The following is a 26,308-nucleotide window of genomic DNA, read 5'->3' on the forward strand; positions in this document are numbered from 1 at the left end:
CGGTCCAAATTTGTTTTTTCTTCAGGATGATAGTCACTTGGAGAGAAAGAGAGCATGCCTTAGTGGATGATGAGGTTATGAACAATCCTAATGCCCTAGATGCCTTAAGAGGATACGATTTGCTAAAGTTCTTTAAAATGCCAAACATGAAAGCAAACACTCGCCTGCTCGAAATGCTCATTCACTATTGGAGCATCGAGGATGACTCATTTATGATTGATAAAATGCCACTCAAGATAGAGGTTGAGGATATTTATTTCATCACAAGCCTTTCTGGGAGGGGAGAGGTATTACATTCCACAAGCAGATCACGAGGCAGTCTCTCTATTGAGGACTATGTGCATATATATTGCTCGAGTCATCAAAAAAAGATTGGAAGTCAAATTCCAATCAAGCATGTGGAGAGTTTATCATTGAGGATCATCCTGTTCACTATAGCTAGAGTGAACAAATCATCTTCCTTACACCATGCTTCACGGTTAGCCATAAGCTTGGTGGTAGACTGTCTCACCACAGTTTTTGACTGGTGTACTCCTCTTCTTACCAACCTGAATAGCCAGCTTACTTCTATCAAGAAGGGGCAGACCAAAAACTTCGGGTATGGAACCATTTTTTGCTCTTTCTTCTTTGATAGGGTCCCAACACTTCGTCCTAGAGTATCAGTTTCAATCAACACCCCATGAGATCCACAAATGGGCAGGTGGGCTGACTTGATGAAATGACTAGGAGGCGGGGACGTTCCACGGACTGCTTTCGATGATGAATTATTCTCCTAGTGGGAGCAGCAGATCATCGTCATAGATGACTACCCCTATGCTGGGATGGAATTTCGAGGAGAACCCGATCTAGCTTTACCACCAACTGCAGCATGGGGCGATATAGGTAACAAATGTTTTTAATTTTATGAATTTTATGATTTTTTCATGATTTTTCAAATATAATAATGAATTTTGAAAAATATTTTTGATAGGATTCAAATGACTAATATGATGATCATGTTCCAAATATTGGGCCAGTACAACCAAATGGGTTCCCATGGAATGGATGTCGCGGTCGAGGTGTCGAAGAGGCGGTTGCAGACACAGAGCGACTTCTACACACAGTTTAGCGACACTTGGTGAGACTAACTCACTGAGTACTGATGGAGGCTATAGAGGATCTCCCTATAGACATGCAGCATCATGTGGTTGGCATGCCATGAGACTGGGTTCGCACTCTTAGGCGTGTGGCCAAAGCAGTAGTCGCTTACTTAGCTGCTCATCCTGAGCCAAGGCATTAGATGTACTGGACATGATTATATGCATTTGAGTCCCAATTTTTGTATATTATTTTGGACACACTTATGTACACTCGGAATATTTTATGATATATATATACAGTTTCGACTTTTTTATGCTTGATTTTATTGTGATGAATGAATGATGTGCCAGTCTAAAGCTTGATTAGCGATAGAATCAGCTAACTAATTATGAGATCTTGGAATGTGCAAATAATTAATGTAAGTAAATGATCTTTGCAACAACCTCACTCTTAAATACTGACGATATAAACATGGATCCTTTACCCGATAAATGTTATTTAATTGTGACACTATCAATTGTGAATCAAGATAGACTACCAACGAATTGATTTCATAAGAAATTGCTTCGGATAGTAAGTTACTGACGGTAGTATACTCAGCCATATTATTTGAAGCGGGACCAATGCATACTCCCCTTGACACCATCAACTGACCAGTTGGATAGTAGATTATCCAAGCTGCAGAAGCGAGGTTCCGAGTGTGCCAACTAGCACCATCGGGGAATCCAAAATAAACCGAGTCATCCATCAACACCTGCCATTGCAGACCAAAAAGTGTCGATATCAAAAACTCCTAATGAGATATGTACAAACATACAAAATGTACAAAGAATCCATTACCTAACTGCTACTTATGCAAAGTACTTCTTGAGGTAAAGCCCGTTTTGGGGCTCTGCCAATTTGTTTCCTTCAAAATCGATTAACTCATACGCCCCTTTTTCTAAAACTTGTTTAATCATAAAGGGACCATACCACATAGGCTTGAACTTGCTTGCCCCCAAGGCATCCTTATCTTAGTCATAGACCAAGACAAGGTCACCTTCAGAAAAGACTCGAGGATGGACAGCTTTATCGTACTGAGTTTTAACCCTTTTCTTATGAGCCTCATTAATTGTGGCGGCATCTTGACGCTGCTCATCAAGATATTCCAAATGAAGGAGGTGCTCTTTGAGACTAGAGGTATCTGGAAGGAGTTCAATAGCTAACTTAACAAATGGAATTTCACATTCAACAGGAAAGATAGATTCCATCCCATAAACTAACTGAAAAGGTGTAAAACCTATAGCAGTCTTTACGGAGGTTCGGTATGCCCAAAGAGCCGGATACAACATAAGATGCCAATTGGACCGATTTTTGTTGATCGTCCTTTACAGGATCGTCTTAAGGGTTTTGTTCACTGTCTTAACTTGTCCATTAGCCTGAGGATGATATGGAGACGAGTGCTCCTGCTAGAAACCCAATTTAAGAGCCAATTCAGACGTTAGTTGGTTCTGGAAATGACTGCTATGGTTGGTGACAATCTCTCTCGGGATACCGAACCTTGAGATAATCTGATTAAAAAGGAACAATGTCATTGTTTCACTATCATTTTTATAAGTGGGCATGGCCTCAGCCCACTTTGTGAAGTAGTCTACGACCACGATAATGTACTTGTGATTTGCTGCTGAAGGCGGATTACAAGTTGTAAAATCAATACCCCACTTAATAAAAGGACCAACATTGACAACGAGAAAAAGAGGAGCTGGATGTGCATGCATCTTCCGAGTATAAAATTGATAGGGGTGACAACGTTTGACCGCTCCAACATAATCTTTGAAGAGCAAAGGCCAAAAATAGTCGGCACGCAAGATATGCTGGGTTGTAGCAAGCCCTGAAAGATGACCACCACAAGCTTCACTGTGGCAATCATTGAGCATTGAATCTTCTTCCTCTAGGGTTAAACAACGCCAAAGGATTGAATCAACCCCTCGATGATATAATGTATCACCAATGATGGCATAGTTCTTGGCCAGGTGACGTAATTTCCAGTATTCATCCTTAGAGAAAGTAGAGGGAAACTTTGAAGTCTGGAGATAGACAATGATATCTCTGTACCAAGGGTCGAGTGAAGAGATGAGGAATAAATGTTCGTCAGGAAAACTTTCCTCATAAACAGTATCCTCTCCACAAGGTAGCTCGGAAATTAACTCCACAAAAACCATAGATTTCTTAGACTTGGTGGACAAGAACTCGAGATCGAATTCTTGTAAAATTACTATCCATCAATTATATTTGCCCCCAATCACTCACCTACTAAGGACAAATTGGAATGGATTGACCGCTGCTAAGACAAAAGTTTTGCATAGCAAGATATAATGGTGGAGCCGCTGGATAGCATGGACAACTGCCAAAGCCAACTTCTCAATAGGAAAATAGCGAAGTTCAAGACCTATCAAGCCTCGACTCAAATAATAAATCAAATGCTCCATGAGAGCATCGTCTTCCTGAATGAGAACCATACCTATGGTTGATTCTGCAGCAGCGAGATATAAAAGGAAATCCCTACCATAATCCGGTGGACTCAAAAGCGGGGCAGAGACTAATGCCTTTTTCAAGGCATCGAATGACCGCTGCACAAAGTCATCCCATACATATGGAACTCCTTTCCGTAGCAAACGCATGAACCCTTTAGTGATCTCAGCATAATTCTCTATAAACCTTCTTAAGAAATTAGCCTTCCCTTGCAGACTTTGAAGTTGTCGAATTGAGGACGGGGAAGGCAACTGAATTATTGCCTCTACCTTGAAGGGATCAACTCAAATCCCTTCATTTGACACAATGAACCCTAATAACTGACCAGATGTAACTACGAAAATGCACTTATTAGGATTCAACCGAATTTTGTAAAATCGACATCACTCAAAAACCAATCGAAGGTGACTAGGATGATTAGTTCTCTTTCAAGAACGAGTAGCTAGATCATCCAAGTATGCTTTGATGATATGTTTAATGTCGTGGAAAGCATATGACATGGCCCGCTGGAAGGTAGCTCCAACATTTTTGAGACTAAAAGGCATCTTTCTGTATGCAAAGGTACCCCAGGGACATATAAAAGATGTCTTATGATGATCTTCAGGATGGATAGAGATCTGATTATAACCAGAAAATACTGTCCATGAAGGAGAAAATCTCATTACCCACACACTCATCAATAATCTGATCAATAAATGGTGTGGGGTAATTATCTTTGGGACAAGCTTTGTTTAGGTCCCTAAAGTCAATGCATACTCGGATTGTTCCTTGCTTTTTATCCACAGGGACTGGATTAGAAACCCAATCCGTAAGAGGAACAGGGTATATAAAACTCGCCTTAAGCAGCTTCTCTACTTCAACTTTAATGGTTGCTGCTTTCCTAGGATTAACCGGCCGAAGCTTCTGACGAATCGGCTTGGCGTTTTCATACGTCTTGATCTCATGTTGAACTATGGATGGATCAATGCCAGGCATTTCTTCATAAGACCAAGCGAATACATCTCGAAACTCCTTAAAAAGGTTGGTGTAAATTTGAATTTCTTCAGGGGAACATTCGGCTCCGATGAAGAGATTCTCGATCACGTTAGGGTTCCTAGAGATGTTTATAGATATCATTTTTGAAATCACCGACATATTACCTTCGGCACGAAAGCGTGCTGGAGGCAAAGGGTTTGATACCATACAAACATCACTAGTGAAGAGCTCGGAGAACCTAGATTCTACATCCTGCAATTGGAGGAAGAAAGTATGAATGAAGGTGTAAGTATTCCCAAGGTCGATCTACACCCATCATTACTTCTAGGATTGCTTCCTCGGATGGTAAAACCGTGTCTAAGCAGTCCATCCCTGATGCATCAACCACCAGGGGATGAAGCACACCGACAGTATTACTTATGCGCCTTCTAGGAGATGGCTCTAAAATTAGTGGTGAAAGACCACGAAGTCTTCGAGACCGTCTACGCGATCGATCAGCCACTTTGAATTTTTTATTAAGATCTAATTAAAGACTCAAGAAAAAAATGAAAGCTAGGCGAACTAAGAGCACAGAGCACACACTAAAAATTCCCTAAAAGATGTCAGCCAGTCAAACAAATTTCAAGTATTTCCACTCCGGGTGATGAGGACTGGACACCAAAATACAAGAAAGTGAAGTAAGGGGCCTTCTGAAGATAGTATGGGATATTGATGGCCCAGTCCTACCAGTGAAGGTAACAGAGGAATTTATGCTGACCTCCTAACAACAGCCTGCGCCGGTGCAAGCACCCAAGCTTTGCAAGGGTGCCCTCCAGTAGTACCGTTGAGAGTGATACAATGTCGACCTCAGGTGCCACGGGATTCCCCTCCACAACCACCTATGTAGATCCCTAGGAGAAGAAACTAAGGTTATCAACTTGTGTTAGAAGCCAGGCGGAACAGTGTTGAGGTAAGATCCGACAAGTAGGAGAGGGGGTATCTCTCTTCCTTATCTTCAAAAACCCTCGTGCTTTACTCCCAGATCCGGAGATTTCTTGGTCTTCCTAATGCTATTGGATTTGCACTCACTATTCAGACTCCAACGTTTAACAGATTAAATGGCCTCGAATAGTTTTCTCTCTACATGCCTAATCCAAGGCCCTAAAATATCCTAAAACTTGTTGGTGTGTCTCAATTAACAATTATAAAAAAGTTCTAATGTATTTTAATTAGTGCTTGTTTTTAAACAGGTTGTTCTTAAGTCAAGGGATAAGCGGAAATGAAACTTGTGGTGTTTTTGATGCAAAAGAAATCAATAAAAGCCAAACTATATGGAAATGTACTTGTTTTGTTCTTCGATGAAAGAAATTTCTACTAGGTTTTGAGGAACTTCTAAGAAAGCAATAAATTTTTCTTTTCTTTTCTTTTACTCAAGCTTCACACTCACAAAAATTAACAAAACTATGGATGTCCTAAAAGATGCACAAATTTATCCTAATGCAATGAGTACATGCTGATGCAAAACTTAAGACTACTCTAAATCAAAGAAATGAAAGTAACTTGTTTATCAATTCTAATTAGCCACTTAAGATGTTTAGATAGAATATAAGTTTCTAATGCTCATTTTCGTCCAAACACTAAAAGAAAATTTCAAGACAAACAAAAATGCACTTTCATTCGCAAAAAGGAAACTAAATCAAAACAATTCCAAAGAAAGCAAAAACCAAGTTTTCAAGAAGTTTTCAAGAAAGAAAAAACAAAAAACAACCTTTCAAAAGTGCTCTAAATAAGACTAAAACTTTATGATCGAAGAATAGGCAACAAAACACTTTGCAAGTTAACAACACAAAACGGGTGAAAACTCAACAAAAAGTGTGTTTCAAGATGCTCTTAACAATAAAAAAGCAGCAAAAAGAGCTTGGTGACAATGATCGCAAGATCAAGAAAGACAATTCTCAAAATTTTCACACAACAACTTTCAAAAAGCAAGAAAAGTAAATGGCCACAAAGATGCAGTTTTGACACGCAAACAAAAAGATCACCAAAACAAGGTTTGCCACAAAGATTGAGACCAATCTTTCTGCCCTGGAAGACCAGAACAACCAAGATTCCCAGAAAGAAATCTTGTGTGCTTAAACAAAAATGATGACGCTTGCAACAAAACAAAACAAGACCAACACTTTCCACAAACGAAGAGAGTTTGAAATCATGAACTTGCTGTAAAAATAAAGACTGGCATAGAAAAGTAACTGTTCAGGAAAGACTCATACCAGCAGACAGATCTCCAGAAACAAAAATATTTGAAAAATCTTGAAAATTTTAGGGTATACGCGACTGTGTCAATACACAGTTGTGTGTATACACTATTCAGTCCACAGAAACCTGCATATACGCGGGTTCATATGGTGAAACTTGCGTACATACGCGACTGTAACCTGACCAAGATGCGTATATAAAAGATCACAAGAAAAAAAAAAGGGTCTGAAGAAACTGATCAAACTTACAGTTCAAGTTCCTACAGGAACAGACTACTCAGTCACAACAAGTAAATAAACAGCTGAGCCCTGATTGGCTTGAATAAACCCAAACTAGGAACAACAATATTGTTGTCCCCAGCGGAGTCGCCAATTCTGTTTAGGGACAAAAGGTCCCCTAGGGTCTTGGGTCAATACCCTAGCAGAGCGGGGGTTATCTACAAAGAAAAACAAGCATTCCATACAGCCATGATACTAATATAAACAAACTACGCGAAGAGAGGTGCACCTAGGGGTCCTTCGTTTGGGTAGATCCAACCAGGGTCCAAACCCTCTCAGAGTTCCTTTCGATCCTTCAACCTACAAGGCAATCAATTCAAGGAAGCATAGCAGTACATGGACCAAGCATCATAAGAAAATCAACTTCATAGCATATTGAAAGGTAGTTAGTTATACAATTGAAACAACCATTCATATGTAAATCATAACATTGATCTCATAAGCATGAAGAAGATTAATATCAGGAACAAGACAAGTGTTTCTTTTATTATAGATAACTAAAATACAGTAAGGAATGATTTCACCTGAGTCTTCCTTTCACAGGCTCCAAGTGGAACCGTCCTTTGGATTCGTCCAATCTCAAGCCTTCAACAAACTCCTTCCATGGCTCACTCAAGGATATCTCAACCAATGGAGAGACATCATAACTCAAGGAAACAAGGGTTTCCTGTAATGGGGGAAGTGCTGGAAGCACAAGGATCTTCAGACCTGATCAGGGATAATCTCAACAAAGTGATTTTTCTCTCTATTCTCTCCTCCCTTAGGCCTTCCCATTGAAGCCTTTTCATACTTCTCCCAAAGTAGTTTTTTAGTTGGGAATTCGTTGGGAACAGTTGAGCCACGGGCACTAATAGGTAATCAACAGGTAAAACCCGCGATCTCCGCCCAAAATTAAGGATATTTAATCTTTTTAAGTATTTTAATACATATACGCGAGTTGGGTATACATAGACCCGCGTACACACGCATTTAGCTCAGGGAAATGTCGCGTATAGGGAGTAAAACATTGTTTTTTAAGTATTTGGACGAGTCTGGAAGGAGGGGTTTCCCTAGGCCATGAGTGCAGCATCACAAACATCAAAAGTGATATTTGGAGCTATAACACAAAGGAGTGTTAGAGTGATTGTTGCAATGACTAGGAGTGACAGAGACTAAACAACACAGAGCAGAGTTGGAAGTAGTGCATATGGAACATAGCAGAGTCAAAAACAACGCGGAGGCTTCAGAGGGTCAGTGCAGAGACTAGTAGCAGTTAGAATCTAGAAACAAGATGCATCATACTGAACACCTGTTCAGTAATTTTGGATGCTTTTCAATTGTTGATGCAGTAGCAATAGTAGTTGGAGAAGGTTGCAGTGCAGATGCAGTTTTGGCAGTGGAAGGGCCATCAACAACACAGATGCATAATTTCAGAGGGAGTTGTAGTACGAATGCAGTGTTGAAAGTGGAAGGGTTAGAAGCAATACAAATGCAACATTTGTGCAGTATTTGGTGGGAAATGATGTCAGACATCAGCATCACAGAGGGAGATGTTTCAGAATTAGGGTGATGCTTCAGCATGTTGCATTACTAGAGCACATTCCTTGCTAAGAGGGAGTGTTGATTTATGGCAGCATCAGATGTGCTTTAAGTCTCAAAATTTGCAAGGAAGCTTAGACACATGCATTTTCCAATACCCAGAAATCGTCTTGGGAAATTCCTCCCAGAGACAATTTTATTAAAATAATTACTTATTTTTAATGGGTGCCTAAGTCTAAACTTAGGAAATTAAAACAATTAATGGGTATTAATCTAAACTGTGGGTGAAAATTATAGAAGAAGGCGGAGATTAAGTCAATATGATCTTTGCCATTGATTAGAATCTAATCTCAGTCGTTTATTGATTAATAAGAGGATTATAAGAGGAGGCTTGATGGGCACTTGGAGAACACACAGAGGGAAGATCAGAAGTTCAATTTTTTGAAGTAGAGCAGCTTCCAGAGAGATTTTTGATAGTGATATTTTGCAGAGAGGATCAGGGAAAGTATCCGAAGGGAAATCTTTCCCGGTCGGAGAATACTCAGTAGAGAAGGTAGAGGGGGATCCAGAAGTGGTAGCGCAGAGCAAGAGGGGCTGACACAGAGCCTGTAGGGCCACATAGAGGCAGCGTAAAAGCCAAGAAGGAATCCAAATTTTTTCTAAAGTAATCAATTGCAGAAGTTGGGGGCCAGGGTGTGAGACCGGAAGGCAAAAATCGAAGTTTCTGGGAAACAAATCAATCAGTTGAAGGAGTGTCGATCTCCCCAGAGGATTTGACGTTGGGCTGATGCAGTAACTGCATAGAAGCAGCATAGAGGTAGCCAGAGGCAGTTCATTCAGGGGTTGGATCAGTCAATATTTATAATGATAATGTGAGGTAACCTCACTTATCTCTATGTCAGTGATATTCTCTGTAACTGGATTGTCAGGAAGGCATTCAGAGATTGTATTCAGAAATTGCTACTGCTTAATAATTTAAAACCCTCAATTGTTGCATCAATTTTCCCACATTGGGTTTTTCCAGGGACAATTGTCTAATAATAAATGTGTAGATGTGTTCTATTTCTTTCTTGCTCAGTTTCTTGTTTCCACATATAATTTAATTAAAGAGTAAAGGTTGTAGTTGTATTTACTTCGGTATTTACAGTAGAACATAGTAAATGACTTTCATGGATTAACAAGTAAGAGAAGTAACATCAGATTGCTGCAATATGGATTCTGGGTTTAGGAATTTTCACATTACCTACATGAAATCAATGGATGAATACTCAAATTAATCATTAATATAGAGGATTTTTCAATTCGAGCTCTGGGTGATGGTAGAGCAAATAATTAGGGTTTCAACAAATCCACACTGACAACCCTGCAGGCATACCATACTCAAAAAGGATTGCAGCATTTTCTTACAATGTACCTATCAAAAGGGGCCATGAGTGGAATGGAAAGGAGGGAGATATCCCCTCCTACCAGAACATCGTAGCAAGGGAATCCAGCCAGCATGGTGCAGTTGGCAGCAACGACGGCCGTGGAAAAGGACCTCCGGTCTTGGGAGCTAAATGACAAGTGGGACTGGGAGGTAAATGTCTACCGAGGGTGGCTAAGAAACCAAGATTTGTTATACCAAATAATAAGCTGGAGGAATATTGAAAATACATGAAGGATCATGCCCTTATATGCAAATTTATAGGGGCTTGGCCAATAGAGAAGGAATTGATCAAATGGATTCAACAACGGTGGCAGCTGAAGGGTCACATTGATCTCAAGCTAGGGGCGAAAGGGTTTTTTACAGTGATTTTTTCTAACCTAGAAGACAAGGAGAGGGTTTTTGAGGATGGGCCCTATTTCTTTAACAATGCAAGACTCTTCATCAGACATTGGGAGGAATGATATAACCCAGACCAGGAAAAGCTACTGGCAGCCCCAGTCTGGGTTCGACTTTTTTCCTTACCAATGGATTTCTGGGATCCATAAATCTTGGAAGGAATTGGTAATTCTATTGGAACCTTTGTCAAAGTTGCAGACTCTACACGAAAAGGCAGGTACACCTCTTACGTCAGAATATATGTATACATGAACATCACTGAACCACTTCCAGACTTCATAGAACTAGAGTACCATGATGAGATCTAGCAGAAACCCCTCGACTATGAGCACATCCCTTTTAGATGATGTCGCTACCATGAATATGGTCATTTGCATCGAGCCTACCTGCTAAATCAGGATGAAAACCCCATCGCGGAGAAAAGAATAGGGGAAATGATGGCAAGAGAAGATGGGGAAGGATTCTAGGAGGTGCACAAGAGGAAAAGGAATCAGAGACAGACAAGAAACTAGAGAGAAAGCCAAAATGAAAAATAGAAACGAGCCCAGAATCGATTTGTAGTTCTTCAGGAGGAGGAAATGGGTGAGATAATCCCTGACACTTCCATGGAGACTGAAAGCCTGCAAAAATAGGACCCAAAAGGAAATAAGTCGAAGAGAAAGGAGGTAGTAGAAACTCCAGGAAAGGAGATTCATACGTTAATGGTAGAGTAGAACCCAATGGAGATTGATAACCCGAAGGAGGACCTCAGTGTCGAAGAACAAGTGATGAAGCGCTTATTGCAAGAATGGAGGCACCTGGATGAACGCTTCATTCCAGAAGATTAGAAGCAACTCTATGAGGAAACCTTCCAACAATACAAAGCGAAATAGGTTTCAGCTATCATAGTCTAACCAGAACATCTGGGTTCCCAAATCAGCCAAGGGAAAGAACCAGGAACTCAAGGAAAAGGAGGAAAAAAGAGGGGAAGAAGAACATTGAATGAATCCATATAGATGGTTGGGGAGCTATTAGTAAATTCTGGAAGGGTAGTTCCATTGTCAGAGGTATTTCAACAACCCCCCAAACTGTTGAAATGATCATTACATCATGGAATATAAGAGGCCTCAATAGCAGAGGAAAACAGAGGTACCTCAAAGAGAGACTGAAGAGAGACAAGCCAAACATCATGATAATACAAGAAACTAAAATCAGTGAAAGAAAGTTGAAAGAGATTTTGGAAAATTTTAAACCCCAGTATCAAGTCATGGCTCAGGATGCAAATGGTAGCACGGGAGGGATAGCGATCATATGGAACCCCGAAGAGGTTTTGTTTGAGGACTGGGTTAGCCTCCTAAGAATACTATCAGGCAAGTTCTGAAATATTGGATCCAAAGAATGGGTACTGCTTATAGGGTTTTACATACCTCACACCCTGGGGAAAAGAGGAGCGTTCCTCCAAAACCTTGAAAAAATGAGAAACCTATAACCAGAAGTCCTAGGCAGATATTTCAACATGATTTCCTATCTAACTTAGAAGAAGGGAGGAATGAGCAGAATGGATGCTGATATGGAAGACTTTGGAGACCTTATTTCAGAACTCCACCTAGTGGACCTTCCAACAATTAATGGAGTACATACTTGGAATAATAGAAGGGGAGGAAATCACCAAATTACTTCACAGCTAGATAGATTTATGATCTCAAAAAAAAACCATAAGCAGATATATCTTCATGAAAGCCTCGATCCTCCCATGTATGGGCTTAGATCATTGGTCAATAAGATTGGAGGTAGATTTGAAAGTGTGACCTAAGAACTGACCCTTTAGATTTGAAGCCTTCTGGTTAAGAGACCTGGGCTTCCTAAAAAGAATAGAGGAATGGTGGAAGACGAGTGAGCAGCAAGGGTGGAACTATATGCATACTTTCCAACTTAAACTTAAGGAATTAAAAAATAAAATCAGGAAAAGGAACAAAGAAGAGTTTAGACATATTACGAATATTCAACACCAGATCACTAAATGTATGATGGAGCTGCAGCAACAAATCATACAGGAAGGGAGGACTGAAACTCTTATAAAGGAAGAAGGACTTCTAATAAACCAGCTGGAGGAAAGAAGAAAGCAGGAAGAGATCCTTTGGAAACAAAAATCAAGGGTAAACTGGCTACGGGAAGGTGAACGCAACACCCGATTTTTCCATAAAGCCATGGTTCAACACAGGCAACACAACAAAATCTACTCTTTGAAAGATGAGGAGGGGAATCACAGAGTGCAACATGAAGAAATGGAGGAGCTTCTTGTGAACCATTTCAAAGACCTCCTCACTGAACCACAGGAGAACAGAATGGAAGCCATACAAAGAATCACACAGAATATTCCCCATCTGGTAACTCAGGATCAGAATCTAGCCCTAATGAGAGCCGCCACAATGGAAGAGGTGGAAGAGATTGTCAACGGAATGCAAAAAAATAAGGCTCTAGGCCCGTATGGGTTCACAGCGATATTCTTTCAAGCCACCTGGAAATTCATGGGAAGGGACATTCTAGAGGTGGTAGAGGAATCATGGCGCAATCAAAAGGTATGCCCCAACTTGAACTCTACTTTTATTGCTCTTATTCCCAAAACTTCGAAATCTGAAGATCCACAAGGGTTCCGACCTATTGCTTTGTGTAATGTCATTTACAAAATCATTGCTACGCTCATTGTAAAACGCCTAAAACCCCTTCTTCTGAACCTCATTTCCCTGGAGCAAACGGGATTTGTAGAAGGCAGACAAATCCTGGACGGGTTCATAACCTCCCAAGAAATAGTGCACTCTCTAAAGTCGAGAAAGCTCCCAGGAATGATGATTAAGTTGGACCTATCCAAGGCTTATGATAGGCTAAGTTGGGCCTACCTGAATGGTATCCTCAAAGCCTATGGTTTCGATCAAAGATGGATAAACTGGATTTATGCCATGATCTCCTCCCCTGTTATCTCTATCTTGCTGAATGGGACTCCTACCCCCACTTTTAACCCAATGCAGGGCTTAGGGAAGGGAGATACAATACCAACCTTTCTCTTCATTATTGCTGTGGAAGGGCTGGGCCGTTTTATCAAAAATGAGGTAAGCGAATCTAGGCTTAGGGGCTTGAGGATCGGGGGTAATGACCTAGCCATCACTCACCAACAATTTATCGACGATATCATTCTCTTCTTCCATGTATCCCTAAGAGAAGCTCGAAGAATAAAGGGGATACTTAACACCTCTGATGAGCCCCAATTTTTGGTAACAATTTGGGCTCATTTGGCCTACTCACCTTGCTCAACCCTTCATCTTTTAACACTTATGCATTCATTTCTTAGTATATTCGTGTTATTTATAGGAAGAAGGGCAGGCATTATATCTATGTGGCTAATACATGATGATTTCAGGTTTTTTGGCATTAAAGAGAGAAAAAGACCACGCAAATGGAGACAAGGAGACAGCAAAGGTGACATTGCGGGTTCATAGGGAGGTTGTCCACAGTCTTGATGACCTTCCTCGTGATTTTCACCTTAACTCCGAGCTCCAACAGCTCTCCCCACCGAGCTTAGAGGCAGCCAACGGATTCTACAGGATCAGTAGTTTAACTTTCAGTTGGATAGCCAAGCTACACGAATGGAGGAAGCCAGCTTGATCTTCATTATGTATAAATATGAAGGTCGTAGCCTTTGATAGGAGCTTTTTGAACTTTTGAACTACTGTTGCACTTTCTAAGCACGAGCTACAGCTCGGTTTTTGCTCTTTGTAAGCCAGTTTTGGCATGATGTTAGACTCATGATTATTTAATAAAGGCAGGCAGCTTTGGATTCAATTCTGAGTTTTTAAGGGAGCTATAGCTCTCAGGTTAGGGCCCAACCTGAGAGCAATAGACCTCCTCTTCCTTGTATTGTTACTTGTTTCCTTGCAGCACTTTATTTCCTCTGTTTTGATATGCATTTAGAATTTACAGTCTGCTAATTTGATTTCTTTTATGTGATTGAGTAGGATTAGTTTACAGTTCAAGTGCTTTTAGTTATTTAGATTAGAGTAGGAGGATTGTAATTCATTGGAGATCCAAAAAAGGTTGATAGTGCACTCGCTGCCATCTCTGTTTAGAGATTGGGGGTGTGGGCTGTACCAACCACCAAAAAACGCAGTCTTATGCTTTCATGCAAGCTGCCACACAGTCATTTCAATTGTAGATCCATACATGCACTCCGCTCTTGAGCACTACTGCTTCATTCCAACACCATGCACGGTTTTTCTCCACACTTTACATTGTTGTTCATTGGTTTAATAACACAGTTAGAATAGGTTGATGGAATTCTTGGTTTTGTGCAAGATATAGAGGATTTGTTTCTTTTACACTGCATAGCATCACTTTATCGTGTTCTTCTTCTTCTCAACCACGCCTGAAGCCACTTGCTCGACCTCTGTTCAGCTCATTGGCCTTCCAAACCATCTACTTCTCATGTAGCTCCATCTTTTCAACTTTTCCCTGCTTCCACCCTTCTATTCACCAACCTATTGTACCCACTCTTTCCTCATCTCATATCTTTGTCCCTGAGCCACCACAAACTCCTCCTTCACCTTACCCATCCACTCATACCACTCCTTCACTCCTCCATCACCCAAAACTCCAACCATAGCACATCCTGTAGAAGTTAGCAGACTTCCTGTAGAAATACCGAGATTCCTGTAGGATCCCCTGCAGACATCCTGTAGAAGCCTGCAAACTCGGTTACCGAGCATCTGAACGTTGTGGACTCCTATGGAATGATGTTAGGGATCCCCTAGAACCTCTCCTAGCCCTCCTGACCTTTCCCAAACTTTCTCTCCCTTCGCACCACCTCTGCACAGCCAAACCCTAATAAGAAACAAAATCATAATCACTCCAACCACTTAAGCAAAAATAAAAAAACAATGTTCTTTTCAATAGAAGTAGTTTAAGTTCATGCATTTCATATCACTAGAGGTAATGGCATCATTCTTAGACATTTTCACTCCCACCATTGCATCATAGAGATTAAGCTAGTCAGATTAGGGTTTACTAGGGTTTCCATGTTTTGGTTGGCTTTCAGTTCATTTTTGCAAAGTAGATTAATTTTCTTTGAGATAGCCTTCGTCCATCATTTAGAAAGCTTCTTCTGAGAGCATATAGAATTTGGCTTGAGCCCTAGCGGACTTGTGCCAGCTGACCAAGTGACAGCTGCGACAAGAGCTAGTACTTGTGCATACAGCACCGTCGCTTCCAAGTTTGTACGAACTACCGGGTTGATAAAATTAGAGATAGGAAGCCCCAAGAGTTGTAGCATTATTGCTACAATACTGGAGACCACCATCTTTTTGGCGCCGTTGCCAGGGAAGCGTCAGAGTATTAGTAATTGTTGCTTTTCTTCTATTTTCTTACTCTTGCCTTCTGCCAATTAGTTTATTTCATTTCCATTCTGCAAAAGTAGCATAGACATTTCCTGCTTTCCTAGATTAGCCTTTCAATTCCGCAATTTCAATTCTGCAAGCGTAGATTAGCATTTCAATTCTGCAAGCGTAGATTAGCATTTCAATTCTGCAAGCGTAGACTAGCATTTCCATTCCTGCAATTTCATTTGAGCAAAGTAGATTAGTTCTTTCCTGCTTTCAAGTCAATTCTGCATCTTTATTTCAGTAAGATAGTTAGTTGTAGATCACTCTGTTTCAGTTTTGCAGGTACCAAAGAAAAAAGAAAAAGCAATCAAAAAAAAAAAAAAGTCTTTTCCATTTCATGCCTTGTAGGAACCGAGATAAAACAGGCAAATTCCTACCCAATACCCCCACCACATCACTGAGTCACCCTTCTCTCTTCTTAGGTGGCAGTGATCCAGAAGAACCTATAGGTGAACCTCCTGAGATATACGAAGATCCTATAGCAGAAGAAGAATTAGAGACCATCCCATCTGAAGCTATGGCTGACAATGGAAGAGAAGATGAGAGAATAGAAGGTGCCTTCCCCATCTGAGAGACCAATGGAGAGATAAAAATGAAGAACATTAGCCCCTCTGCCTTACCTCACTTCCATGGACTAACCACTGAAGATCCTGATACCTTCCTATTTGAGTTTGCTGTCCTTTGTAGAACCTATGACTATACTGAAGATGAGCAGAAGCTGAAACTCTTCCCTTCAACTCTTAAGGATGCAGCATTATGCTGGTTCATGGGCTTACCTGGAAATAGTATCACTACTTCGGCTCAGATGCAGCAAGCTTTCAATACCAAGTACCGGGATTACTGTAGGTCCAAGGAAACCAAGGGAGAAATCTTTCGGATGACCATGGGAAATGATGAGTCCTTAGAGGATTATAAGGAGAGGTTCCAACTTAGCTATAAGCGGGCCAGGTGCACACTTGACCCTGAATCCCTCAAGTTGGTCCTTCTCCGAGGAGTCCCTGAAAACCTCTTATATACCCTTCACATGTTAGCTGGGGGGGACATTTACCAACTGCCTTATGAGGACATCAAGACTGTGTTTAGAAACCACTCCAGGGCAACTCGGAAACGTGGTAGAGGAAACCTCCTCTCAGCTGGTGTTCCTTTCTCCAAGCATGAGTTTGCAAATCAATTAGAAGATCTTAAGAGTGAGGTGAGACAGACCATCGCCATGCAGCTGGACACATTCAGGATCTAGCAGAAGAAGGAAGAAGCTGAGAGAGCCTTGGCTATCTTCTGCCCTAGATGTACAAGGAGACACCCTAAGAACGAATGTCCATTGCATTCGGTTGAAGTGTGTTTCGTTTGTGAGGAGGACCATCCCACAAACCAATGTCCAACCTTACCTGGATTCAAAGCCATGTACCAAGGGACAGAAGCTTCCACTGAACCTCTCTACTACCTCAACCAAAGGAGGCCACAAGGACCTAGACCTTACCAGCAGGGGATGCAAGGGGCACCTCAAGCTTATTACAGCCCCAACCAATCGACTCCTATGCCTTCCTGGGGTCCCCTTGCTCATCCTTCCTGGTCCATCCCTCCTCCATGGTCTTATCCACCTCAGTACCCTACTCAACCTACTTCTCATTCATATCATTCACATGCCCAGCCACAGCCTCAGTGGAATGCACCTCAGTCGGGGTGGAGGCCCCAGTACAACACTCCTCCTGCCATTTTGCCTCCACCACCAGTTCAACCTCAGCCATTACCTCCTGCTCCTCCAAGGCAACCTCAAATGCCTGCTCAACCGAACCCGAACCCCAACAATAGACAGGCCCAGCAGGTATACACTGGGGAAGCCTCGTGCCCTACCTATGCTGTGGAGATCCAGGAGATCAATCTTCGATCTGGAAAGACTCTACCAGATCGCCAACCTCCTCCCCCAGAGGATGAGGAAGATAAACAGGAAAGTGAACCAAAGGCTATTCCACCCTTTCCTGAGAGACTAACAGCCACCACACAACCCAACCCAGAGGAGGATGAGCTTCTGGGTGAGCTCAAGCAGTTGTGTGTGAAAATACCACTTCTCCAAGCCATCAAGGATGTGCCAATATACAACAAGCTGGTTAAGGAAAAGTGTTTCAAACACCCAGGCAGGCGAAAGAAAGATGCTTCAACCATCAATGTCTTGGGTCAACTGTCTGACCTTATGTTAGGACAAGTCATCTGCCCGAAGTATCTAGATCCTGGGAGTCCTGTAGTAGATGTCCACATCAATGGCACCATCATACCACACACCTTGATTGATCTGGGGGCTGCCATTAATGTGATGACCAGGGATACTATGCTCAAACTCAATCTTCAGGGTTCCTTGAGGAAGACCTCAACAGTACTGCAACTAGAAGATCGCTCCACTGTGACTCCCGAAGGGATTGTGGAGGATGTCTTGGTCTCTATCGACTCTTGGGAATACCCTATAGATTTCTTGGTTTTGCAACCCAAGGCAAAGCTTACTGGATATCCTCTCATTTTGTGAAGGCCTTGGTTAGCCACTGCAGATGCTTACATAAGTTGTCGTGCAGGAAACATGACCATCAAAAATGGTCCTATGTCCAAGCAGCTAGTCCTCTACCCTCCTGCCTAACCCTACTTAGAGCATGACTTACCATTGTGGTTGGAGGAAGGAGAAGAGGATGAGGTGTACTCAACACCTTTGTGCACCCTAGATACCACTGGAAGAGACCCCCCAACCGAGGATGACTTGATTGAGACCTTGATCCAGAATCCACCTTCCAGTGCACTATCCTTAGAAAAATTGGTGGAGGATGCCCAAGCCAGCACCTTAGTGGATCTTTGTACAACAAACCCTGTCACTCCCAGAGTCAAAAGTGTGGAGTTCGGCCCTGAAAGAACGTTAAAGATCAGCTCCTCCCTATCTCCTTCCTAGGAAAAGGAGCTGTGTAGCCTGTTGGCCAGTCACCTAGATGCTTTTGCTCGGAGCTATAAGGAGATGAAAGGAGTTCATCCTTCGGTCTGTACCCATCACATATACATCAAAGAGGATTGTAAGCCAGTTAGGCAACCTTAGAGGAGAATGAATCCAGCCCTTAAGGACATTGTCAAGGAAGAATTTCAAAAACTGTTGGATGCCAGATTCATTTACCCCATCTCAGATAGTGAGTGGGTGTCCCCTCTGGTTTTGGTTCCCAAGAAAAATGGGAAGTGGAGAATCTGTGTGGACTACCGAGAACTGAACAAAGCCACCAAAAAAGACCATTTCCCTCTACCTTTCATAGATCAAGTGTTGGATGGACTGGCAGGAAAGAAGTTCTTCTCTTTCCTGGATGGGTTTAGCGGGTACAACCAGATCCAAATCAGCCCGGAAGACCAAGATAAGACCACCTTCACTTGTCCTTGGGGTAACTTTGCCTACCGTGTCCTTCCCTTTGGGCTATGCAATGCTCCTGCTACCTTCCAGAGAGCTGTCTTGAGCATCTTCTCGGAGCTGGTCCATGATGCAGTGGAAATCTATATGGATGACTTCACTCCTTATGGGGCCAACTTCCCGGAAGCATTGTCCAATCTGGGAAAAGTCCTAACCAAATGCATTGAGATGAACTTGTCCCTTAGTCCTGAAAAATCTGAATTCCTAATGACTGAAGGGACCGTGCTAGGCCATACCATTTCTTGCCAAGGGTTACAGGTGGATCCTAACAAAATTGCTCTCATCAAGAAGGTTCAACCTCCTCAAAAGGTAAGGGATGTTCAGAGTTTCTTGGGATTAGCAGGATATTACCGGAGATTCATTAAAGACTTCAGCAAGCTAGCCTCGCCATTGTTTGGCCTATTGGCAAAAGATGTGGAGTTTAAATGGACTGACGATTGTCAGAGGGCTTTGAATGAATTGAAGGACAAGTTGGTGTCAGCCCCAATCCTGAGAGGTCCAAACTGGGCCCTACCTTTCCACATCCACATTGATGCCTCGAACAAAGCCATAGGTGCAACTTTAGGACAAGTTGAGCAAAAACTTCCATATGCCATTTACTTTGTTAGCAAAAACTTGTCCAAAGCCGAGCTGAATTACACTGTAACCGAGAAAGAATTCTTGGCTGTGGTCCATGCACTGAACAAGTTCCGACATTATATCACTAGCTATCAAACATTTGTACATACAGACCATGCCACAATTAGATATTTAATGAATAAACCAGATGTGAATGCTCGTATTATTGGATGGTTACTTTTATTGCAGCAGTTTGATTTGACCATTGTTGACAAACCAGGTAGAGAAAACGTTGTTGCTGACTTTTTATCTAGATTGGATTTGTCTGCAGATGAGGATGGAACAGTGGATGAACAGATGCCCAATGAACATCTGTTTGCTATTTCAGTACTCTCTCCATGGTTTGCTGATATAGCAAACTACCTTGTTTCAGCACAGTTCCCTCCGCACCTATCTTCAAGAGAGAAGAGCAGAATCATCAGAAAAAGTGCCTCATTTACTTGGATCGGGGGCAATCTGTTCAAGCTTGGCCCCGATCAGATCTTAAGGCGTTGTGTAAGGGAGGAGGAAGTCTTTGATATCCTCCTCACCTGTCATGATGGGCCTTGTGGAGGACATTTTGCAGCAAAGAGAACTGCCTTCAAAATCCTGCAGGCAGGCTACTATTGGCCCACACTTCATCAAGATGTCAGAAGATATGTCAGCCAGTGTGACCAATGCCAAAGAATGGGGAAACCGACCCAAAGGGATGAGATGCCTCTCCAAACTCAGGTGACTCTTGAGCCATTTGAGAAGTGGGGTATGGACTTTGTGGGCCCAATCAACCCTCCTTCGAGGCAAAGGTCTTACATCATTGTGTGCACTGACTACCTGACAAAGTGGGCAGAGACCAAAGCAATCAAAGCAGCAACAGAAGAAAAGGTGGCCGAGTTCCTAAGAGAAAACATCTTCTATAAGTTTGGCTATCCAAGAGAGCTGGTCACCGATCAAGGGAGCCAGTTCACCTCCAACCTGGTTGAAGATCTACTAGCTCATCACAAGATCAAGCATAGGACTTCCACCCCCTATCACCCTCAAGCAAATGGGCAGGTGGAAGTCACCAATAGAGCATTAGAAGGGATCTTGACTAAGGTGGTGAGAAGCAGCAGAAAGGACTAGGCAGATCGCCTGGTTGAAGCCACATGGGCTTACAACACCACTTGGAAGACCACCACCGGCTTCACACCTTATGAGCTGGTCTATGGGAAGAAAGCTTTGCTGTCCATTGAATTTGAATACAACACTTTGAGGATGGCAGCTCAGCTGGACCTAGATCTCAGCCATGCACAACAAGAGAGGTTATTGCAGCTGAATGGGCTGGATGAGCACCGAATGCAGGCCCTCCTTCACTCGAAAGTGGTTCAACTTCAGAGAAAGGTGTGGCATGACCAACACCTCCATGACAAGCAATTCCAGCCGGGAGATTGGGCCTTGTTGTATGACTCCAGATACAAAGATTTCAAGGGGAAGCTGAGAACCAGATGGCTAGGGCCATATGCAGTGGAAAAATGTCATGACAATGGATCTGTTCTTATTCGAACCATTGATGAGGAAGCCATCCCCATGCTTGTCAATGGGCATCGATTGAAGATCTACAGGAAGCCTCTCTCAAGACAAGAGTTCATCAAAACTGTTGGAGAGGTAAATCCCCTCTACGGATAGAGGCGATCCCTACTAGCCTAGAACGGGTCTAGCAACAATCATCAATGCTACTACGCATGTTCCTAGTTGCAATTAAAAGATAGGAAAAGAACACCTACTTGGAGTCCAACGCTTGTTGTTTGGTGAAGAGATGCCACCTTCGCTCCTTCGCTTTGGCTGGTCACGATCCTCCGCGATCTCCGCGAATAGATACCTGCACACACGAAGAGAAGACAAACACAAGCGTGAAATCTAATAAACGCAACTATACATCAGTCAGAAAAGATGTAATTCACATTATACATTGCATGGACAAATGAGAATGGAACAATAATAGCAGTCATCTATTATTAATCAAAACAGAGAAGAGTACAACCAAGCGTTCTGACGTCGATATCCTTCTCAAGAGGGGCCGGTCAGCAAGCTCTTCAAGCATTCACCTTTGGAAATAATTCTCCCAAGACAAGAGACTCTCTCTCTCACACAAGAAAATCAACACAACCTTCCCTAAGCTATCAATCATTTCCACACTTATCACACCAACTACCTACAGCAGCAAACTGAGCACACAATGCAAGCTATTCCATACTATATCCAACTAGTTGCTCATGGTAATGGTGGAGGTTTATATAGGAGAAGGAGTCTCTTAGAATGGTGGAAGGATGAGCTTATCCCCAAGGGAAGTGGTTGCAAAGGGTCGAACAAACATGCCATAGAAGGGAGGCGACATTCACAAGACTAACAACCAAGCCTGTAGTTATCTGGAAGGCTGGCTGTTGGAACAAATTCGCCCAAACTGGATCAGCGCGGGTGCATAACTGGGCTGGCGTGCTGACATCGCAAGAGAATAACCGTCAAGCCTTGGTCAGCGCAGATTGATACAAGAGTAGGTAGCGCTGGTCGATCAGCGCGGAAAAGCCGTGTGCTTCCGCGCTGGCAGCGCACGTGGCTTGTTATCAGGCGCCAGTCAGCGCGAGTATTTTAGAAACAGACGCGCTGATGAAGGAGACTTTGGAAAAAGTGGGTTTTGGCTAGTTCAGAGGGCATGGACTTGGTTATTGTGAATTCTTGGCACAGTAGGGATACTGACTGGATGACAGTGACAAATTACTGTGTAACAGATGCCCCCTAAAGCATGAAGACCGAGAGAATGTGAGGGGTGAAATGCTTTATAAGACTTGCCGAACTGGAACACCACCAGGAAGGACCGAACATCTTCGATAATCAAGTACATGCAGTCTAGGCATGGGCGCAGCCATCCGAAAATACATGCGAAAGGTCTGTGGAATGGACGCAGCCACCCAGCTAAAGAGACCATGATAGTGATAAGGTATGGTCGCAGCCATCCATGAAGACTCAGGTATGGGCGCAGCCATCCATCTATGAGTCATGTAATGATTATCCACAAAATTGTATCCTGGACCATAACAGACAGAGATCCAGGGTCTTGCGCTCCATCTCGACCCGAACAAAGTACAAGTCCAAGCATGTGAATACATGAGTTGAAGTCGAACATGCATGAACATCGTCTGATTACCAGTCAATGATGAAAACTGTTAACAGACGCGAGAGGTACCACCAATAATGACAATGGCCCTCAAGGTACTATAGGTACAATCCACGGCATGTGAATCAATGAGCTGGCGTCAAACACCCACGGAATCGTTCGATCGGAGGCCAATGATGTAAACCTCTCGTCGAACACGAAGAACCTGCCATTGAGGCATGCAGGCTCCAAGGCACCTGAAGGGAGTCTCTAGATCGCCTTCCTGGATAATGAGTTGAAGTCGACAGGAAGTGACCTTGATCGAAGGTGGGCCATAATGTTTCCCACATCATCGACACGAGACAAAGGTAAAATGATTTGTGTGAGATAGCAGAGGAGGTTGTACTAGCACAGAGGTCAACTTCTCTTGAACATATCGGCGACACGACAGTGGATGTGGCAGTATTTGACATCAAATGAGCAGAGGGTATGATGACGAGGCAATGAGCAAATGAGAGGTCAAATAGGATAACCCATACCCATGGAGGTCAATTGTGAAACAGAATGAGGAATTCCCACCCGACACAAATGCAGACCAGTGCCATGTTCAAGAGCGACATACTGCCGACGCGACAGTTATTACAGTTCCATTTTCCCCACCATTTCTGGCAGGTACCCCGATTATTTTTGGATGTCAAGCTTGACGGGGATAGCATATGCTTGAAAAGTGTCATTTCGACAATGCCCGATGTCATCAAGTGTTTAACGAGCCTGACAAAGGAAAAACTCGGCGTCTTTTCTTGTTTAGAGAGTCTGAAAAGAAAGCAGAAAAGGAGGCTCCAGGGGGGTCCTTTTTCGTACAGTTGTGTCTCTCGAGCCCGAAAAATTATAAAACAATGCTCGAAAGAACTGCCCGACCATTACGATCGAGGAGTACTTTTTGTAAATAGTGCCTTCGACCCGAAAAAGTAAAAAAACGGTCGGAAACACGTTGTTTTGGAGCCGTTAACGAGCGCAAAACGACAAACACCCAACAATCCTTTTAGTTCAACGGTCGAAAAAGAGCTTAAAACGACCGCCTTTCATTCCCTTTAACGAGCTGAAAGGAGGCTCAACTATCTTTTCTTGATTTATGTCGGAAAAGAGCTCAAAGACGACATTTTTGGGACCAAGTGTATTTAGGACCATTATGACTTCACCGTTTTCGAGGACCTGCACAATAAAAATAACCGCATAAATCCGTTCGACATATTTAAAAACATAGTAAAACATGCATAAAGGCATAAGACATTGGCAGAAGCGCTAAGTCCATGGTAAAAACATGACGAAAAACCCACATTCGTAAAATCTATAGTTAATTAAGCCATTTTTACTATAAATAGAAGGGTAAATAGTCATTTTTACCATTGTTACCATATTGAGCCTTTGAGAACGTTGTGAAGCTGTGAAGTTTACGGAGCCAATTCTTCTTCGTGCGGACACCATTCATCGAACGGCTTGCTCCAGGTAGGTTCCCCTTGCCATGCGCTCTCTTTTGTGTCCTTTTTTAAGCATTTTAACTGTGGGATTTGCCCAATTGGGCAATTTTTTGAGCATGGATGCGCTCTCGGTCAGCACGGGTTTCCCGCTCGGGACCGCGCTGACCGATTTAATATTACACGTACCAGCTTTCCGGTCAGCGTGGAAAACCCGTGTTCTTCCGCACTGACCTGGAGAAAATACAAAGCACTGCCATGGTCAGCGCGGCTATTTTAAAAACAGCCGCGCTGGCACTGTAAAATTTTGTTTTTTAAGTTTTGAATGTGAAAATTTTATTATCCAGCACTCTAATTCTTTTTAATGCTCATGCAGGACGCAATGGACTTTCAGTGGCAAGAGAGGGCCCATGATGTTGAGGATATAGTCGCTTTTGCAAGTGTGGATTGCCGAAATGCCATGCGGACGTGCGGATTCATGAAATTCTTCCTTACTCTACGTCTGAGAGCTCAGCATGACCTACTTGAGTTCCTGATCAGGGCATGGAACCCGATAGATGGCAAGTTTACCATCCGAGGCAAAGACATTGAGTTCGACCATATGGACATTTATTTTTTGACTGGATTGTCACGCCGGGGCGAGAGGCCTATCATAGAAGGGCAACGGCCCAGCGGCGAGACTCTTGACCAGCTCATGGCTCGAGTATGTCCAGGGGCTGTGAAATCGCGAAGTGGGAAGGTGTCAATTCCCACGGTGACGGATATAGTCCTTCGCACCATCCTTTTTATGGTAACCTGGGCAGCGGGAAGCTTGGCCAACCATGAGGCCTCGAAGACCCACCTATTGCTAGCTCTCGAGTGCTTACAGCCTACCGTGTTTGATTGGGCCACAGCGGTGACCAACAGCATGAAGAGGCAACTCAGCAACTGTCGTCGCGGGGAGACGAAACAATTTGGCTACGGGTCACTCTTACTCCCACTCATTCTGGAGCGGGTGCCAGCCATACGGCTGCAGACTATGGCCGTGGATCCACCTAGAGGTCCCTGGGAGACGAGGGCCACTCGATGGGCCCGCATCATGCCGCGCGGAGGTGGTGGCCGCCCAACTGCTTGGGGAGTGTACTTTCGAGAGTGGCTGGACCAGCAGATCATTTTCGTAGAGGACTGGCCATATGCTGGTATGGACTTCCGCAACGATCCCGACATGCCACTACTCGCGGGAGAGCATTGGGATGACGGAGGTATGACACTTGATCTTTTCGAGTTTTTTAATGTTTTTGATTTTTCATGTACATGTCTTGATAAAAGTCACGGTGTGCAGATGTGGGACTTGTTAGACCCATCGGCCTAGCCCCAGAGGCACGGAGAGAGGGGCAAGGAGCTAGAGCCCTGGCCTTAGTCCCTCCAGGAGTTGATACTTCAGAGGCTATAGCTCGCAACCTTGAGGGGTTGCTGGAGGGTGTGCCGGACTATCAGGGGGTTGAGGAGGTTCCCATAGAGCACCAGATCCACACAGTGGGGGTGGCACCCAGGGTGCACCGCCTGTTGAGGCGGGTAGCACGAGCGGTTGTATGCTACAGAGAGCATAACCCAGCACAGTAGTCGCCTAGGTTTCCTTTTGATGTTTTGAGAGACATATGTCTCGAATGTATGGAGAACAGTGACTCTTATTTTTGACACATACACTTATTTTTGAGCGCCTCAGTGCGCCACGCGATATATATATATACATACCGATTTTTTGGATGGATCATTGTTACATGTGATGATGTTTTGTTTATGTTATGCAATTGTTCAGTACAAATGTGATCTTATGTATGAATTTGCACAACACATGACCCATGTATTTTAATTTTTT

This window comes from Pinus tabuliformis, chromosome 5_2, assembly GCF_031772625.1.
Source record: "Pinus tabuliformis cultivar Carrire ecotype Pingquan chromosome 5_2, CPIR1, whole genome shotgun sequence".
Lineage (NCBI taxonomy): Eukaryota > Viridiplantae > Streptophyta > Pinopsida > Pinales > Pinaceae > Pinus > Pinus tabuliformis.